The following is a 4,949-nucleotide window of genomic DNA, read 5'->3' as shown; positions in this document are numbered from 1 at the left end:
GCAGCCGCGCGGCGTCGCTGCGCCGCGCGGGCTCCGGCGGCGCGGGCGCCGCGGCCTCGGGCGCGGGCTCGCACGGCGCCTCGTCCGCGGCTCCCGGCCGCGACGGCGCGACGGCCTCGCGCGGCGCCGCGGCGGCCGCGGCGCGCGCGGGCTCCGGCGGCGCGGGCGCCGCGGCGGCCCGCTCGGCGGCGAGCGCCTCCGCGGCCTCGACGGCGCGCATGGCGTCGAGCCTGACGGACTCGCGGCGCCGGTTCTTCGCCTTGGCCGCGGCCCAGGCGTCGCCGCCGCGGCGGCTCGGCCGCGGCCGCGGCGACTCGGGCGCGCGGCAGGCCGCGGCCTCCGCGCGGAGCTTCTCCGCCCGGGTCCGCGCGGCGTGCTCCGCCGCCTCGACGGCGCGCATGGCGTCCAGCTTGACGGACTCGCGGCGCTTGTTCCGCGACTTCGCGCGCGCCCACGCCTCCGCGCGCGACGCCCGCCGCCGCGCGGGCTCCGCGAAGGACACGGCCCGGGCCTCGGGCGCGGCGGCCGGCGCGGGCGCCTCGGCGACGAGCTCCTCGTCGACCGCCTCCTCGACGTCGAGCCTCAGGGACGTGATCACGCTCCGCCGCCGCGACGGCCCGGGCGACGAGACGACGCGGAGCGCGTCCGGCGCCGGCGCCGGCGCCTCGGGCGCGGCGGCGGGCGCCAAGGCCGCCGCGGCGGCGCCGATGGCGCGCGACACGACGCCCCCGGCGACCGCGTCGGACTCCGGCGACTTGCACGACCGCCGCTGTCGGCGTCGAGCCCGCCGCGCCTCGCGCGTGAGCTGGCCCGCGCCGGGCGCCGCGGCGCGGGGCTCGCTCCGCTTTTCCTCGTCGATCTGCGCGTTGATGAGGCGCTCGAGCTCCGCGTCCGCGTCGTCGTCGTCGTCGTACGCCTCCGCGGGCGCGGGCGCTTCGACGACGGGCGCGGGCGCCGGGGCGACGACGACGCGCGCCGGCGCGGGCGAAGAGCTCGCGACGACGGGAGCGTCCGGGGCCGGGGCCGGCGCCTCCACCGCGAAGGCCGCCGCGGCGGACTCGAGGACGCGCGAGACGACCGCGCCGGCCGCGGCGTCGGACTCGCGCGTCCGCGCGGGCGACTTGGACGCCTGCCGCTGTCGGCGTCGGGCCCGCCGCGCCTCGCGCGTGAGCTGGCCCGCGCCGGGCGCCGCGGCGCGGGGCTCGGCGCGCTTCTCCTCCTCGATCTGCGCGTTGATCAGGCGCTCGAGCTCAAGGGGGTCCGCGGCGTCCGGCTCCTCGTCCGCGTCGTCTTCGTCGTCGTCGTACGCCTCCGCGGGCGCGGGCGCCTCCGCGGCGACGGTAGGCGCGGGCGCGGGAGCGCGGTCGACGACGACAAAACGCGCCGGCGCCTCCTCCGCGGCGGCGGGCGCGGGCGCGCGGTCGACGAAAACGACGTGCGCCGGCGCCGGCGCGTGGCTCGCGGCGGCGGCGCTGATGGCGCGCGACACGACGCCCCCGGCGACCGCGTCGGACTCGGGCGTCCGCGTCGGCGACTTGGACGCCTGCCGCTGCTTCCGGCGCGCGCGGCGCGCCTCGCGCGTGAGCTGGCCCGCGCCGGGCGCCGCGGCGCGGGGCTCGCTCGCGCTTTTCCTCGTCGATCTGCGCGTTGATGAGGCGCTCGAGCTCCGCGGCGTCGTCAAAGCCGTCGTCGCCGTCCTCGGACGCCGCCGCCGGCGCGGCGGCCTCCGGCGCCGCAGCTTCGGGCGCTCGGGGGCAGGGCGCGGGGCCCCTGGCGAAGGACGCGGGGACCGGTCCCTCCGCGGACGGCTCGTCGACCGGCGCGGGCGCGGGCGCGACCGAGACGGGCGGCGCGTCCATTGCCGTCTCCTCCACCTCCACGGCGTCCTCCGTCTCGAGGCTGATGGACGTGATGACGCTCCGCCGCCGCGACGGCCCCGGCGCGGAGATGACGCGCACGAGCGGCGCCGGCGTCGGCGCGGGCGGCTCGGGCGGCGCGGCGGCCTCGGGCGCGGGCGCGGGCGCATCCGCGGCGAAGACGTTCTTCATCGACGGCACCTTGCGGTATTCGGTGACGAAGCCCACCTCCGTCTCGCGCGTCTCGGCGACGTACTCGAAGCTCCCGTCGTCGGAGAAGTCCACGGGGGTCGCCGCGAAGGCCGGCGGCGCCGGGGCCGGGCACTCGAAGCTGCCCGTGTCCGAGAAGGTCTCGGCGACCGCCGCGGGCGCGTCCGGCGCCGGCGCCGGCGCCGCGAAGATCGCCGCGGCGGCGTCCAGGGCGCGCGCGATGACCGCGCCGGCGACGGCGTCGGACTCGGACGTCCGCGTCGGCGACTTGGACGCCTCGCGCTGCTTCCGGCGCGCGCGGCGCGCCTCGCGCGTGAGCTGGCCCGCGCCGGGCGCCGCGGCCCGCGGCTCGGCGCGCCTTTCCTCGTCGATCTGCGCGTTGATGAGGCGCTCGAGCTCAAAGGTGTCGTCGTCGCCGTCTTCGGAGACCGCCGCCGACGCGGCGCGGGCGCGTCGGCCGCGGGCGCCGCGACTTCTGCGGGCGCGGGCGCGTCGGCCGCGGGCGCGTCGACTTCTGCGGGCGCGGGAGCTTCCACGGGCCGGGGCGCCGCGGGCGCGGCGCTCGTCGGCGGGGAGACGGGTGCGACGGCTTCTGCCGCCGCGACTGGAGCGGAAATAGGTGCGGCGGAGGTAGGTGCCGGGAGAGGCGCCGGCCGAATCGAGGGCGCGGCGACGGGCGCCGTCTCGATGGGCTTTGGCGCCGCGCGGCGAGGCGGCGGCACGACAGGTGCCGCGACCGGCGCGGCTTCGATCGGGACCGGCGCGGCGCGGCGCGGCGGAGGGACCACCGGCGCGGCGACGGGCGCTGGTGTGACGGGCGTAGGCGCGGCGGGCGCAGCGCAGCGGGGCAGGGGGACCACCGGCGCCGCAACGGGCGCTTCGACGGGCGCGGCCGCGACGGGCGCTTCGACGGGCGCGGCCGCGACGGGCGCTTCGACGGGCGCGGCCGCGACGGGCGCTTCGACAGGCGCCGCGATGGGCGCTTCGACGGCCGCTTCGACCGCCTCCGCGACGGGCGCTTCGACCGCCGCCGCGACGGGCGCTTCAAAGGGCGCTTCGACGGCCGCCACCGCGTTGGGCGCTTCGACGGGCGCCGCGATGGGCGCTTCAAAGGGCGCTTCGACGGCCGCCGCCGCGACGGGCGCTTCGACGGGCGCCACCGCGATGGGCGCTTCGACGGGCGCCACCGCGATGGGCGCTTCGACCGCCGCCGCGGTGAGCGCTTCGACGGGCGCCGCAGCGACGGGCGCTTCGACGGGCGCCGCAGCGACGGGCGCTTCGACCGCCGCCGCGACGGGCGCTTCGACCGCCGCCGCGACGGGCGCTTCCACCGTCGCCGCGACGGGAGCCTCGACGGGTGCTTCGACTGCCGCCGCGACGGGCGCCGCCTCGACGGGCGCTTCGACCGCCGCCGGCGCCGGCGCGGACTCGGGGACCGCTTCTGGCAGGACGGGCGCCGGGCTCGGTGGCGGCGCGGCCGGCGCCGCCAGGGGCGCCGCGGCTTTTTCCGTCGGGCTCTTCTTGCGCTCGCGCCTCCGCGGCTCCACGCGTGTCTCGAGGTCCGACCGCGCGCGGTGGATCATCGGGCACGTCGACGAGGACACGGTGCGAGCGGCGACCGGCGCCGCGGCCGGCGCCGCTTCGACGGGCGTCGGCGCCGCGCGGCGCGGGGGCGGCGCGGCGACGGAGAGCCGCCTGTCCTTGGACATGCCGGCCACGCGCGCCTTCCTGCAGGCCTCGTCGAGGGCCTCGTTCCAGACCCGCGCGCCGACGACGCGGCTCGCGCCCTTGCGCGTCGCCTCGTTGATGTCCTCGCCGCGGTCCTGCCGCGCTTTCAGGCCCCGCATGAGGTCGAGGAGCTCGCGGCGCGTCGGCGCGTCGACCCGCTTGACGACGATCACGAAGACGTCCTTGAGCAGCGACGTGATGAGCGCGTCCTCGCGCGACGGCGCCGGCGCCGCGACCGTGTCGAGGGTCGGCGCCGCGCGCAGCGGCCGGGGCGACGGCTCCGCGGGCTTGGGCGCGGCGTCGCGAACGACGCGGGCGGTCCACTCCGCCGAGAAGGACGCGCGCGGCGACGGCCCCGGGGCGGACTCGGGCGCCGGCGCCGGGCTCTCGACCACGAACGCCTCGGGCGCCGGGGACCGGGGCGCCTCCTCTTCCTCCTCCTCCTCCTCCTCCTCGAGGGCGGGCGCGAGGAGCTTGGGCTTTCTCGCGGCGCGGCCGCGGATGCGAGCCTGGAGCCTGATCGACGCGCGTTCGTGGTCGGGCGACGGCGTGTCCATGCGCACGAGCCTCGGATGGCGGGGCGCCGCCGCCGGGCCCTCGACTACCGCTAGAGGCGTCGGCGAGCAGTCGACGGCCGGCGCCGGGCTCTCGACGGCCGCCGCGCGAGAAACGATACCCGCGGGGACCGGCGCCGGCGCGGCCGCCGTCACCGCGGGCGCCGGAGCGAGAGGGCTGGACGCCTCCGTCCGTGCCGCCCACGTGGAGGAGCACTGATCCAGGGCCCACTTGGGCCGCAGCGATCTCCAGGCGGGCGCCGGCGCCGCGGCGTCGAGCGCCGCGGGCGCCGGCGCGGGGGCCTCGCGGGCCGGCTCGACCGCGGGCGCGACGGGCGCCGGCGCGGCGAGGAAGGCGCGCTCCTCCGGCGACCCCGCGACCCGCAGGAAGGTCGACGGCACGAAGCCGTAGCGCGCGAAGTCGTCGCAGCGCGTCGCGAAGCACCAGCCGTCCGACGCCGCGTCGCGCGCGCGCGCCAGGTCGTCGACGCCCACGAAGAGGCGGTCGCCGAAGGCCATGCTCATCTCGCCGTCCTCGAGGGCGCCGTGGGAGCGCACGCACGTGACCTTGACGTGCGCGTCCGCCGCGGGCGCGGGCGCG

Source organism: Aureococcus anophagefferens (assembly GCF_000186865.1).
Source record: "Aureococcus anophagefferens unplaced genomic scaffold AURANscaffold_35, whole genome shotgun sequence".
NCBI classification, from domain to species: domain Eukaryota; class Pelagophyceae; order Pelagomonadales; family Pelagomonadaceae; genus Aureococcus; species Aureococcus anophagefferens.
Note: the sequence above shows the minus strand (reverse complement) of the source record.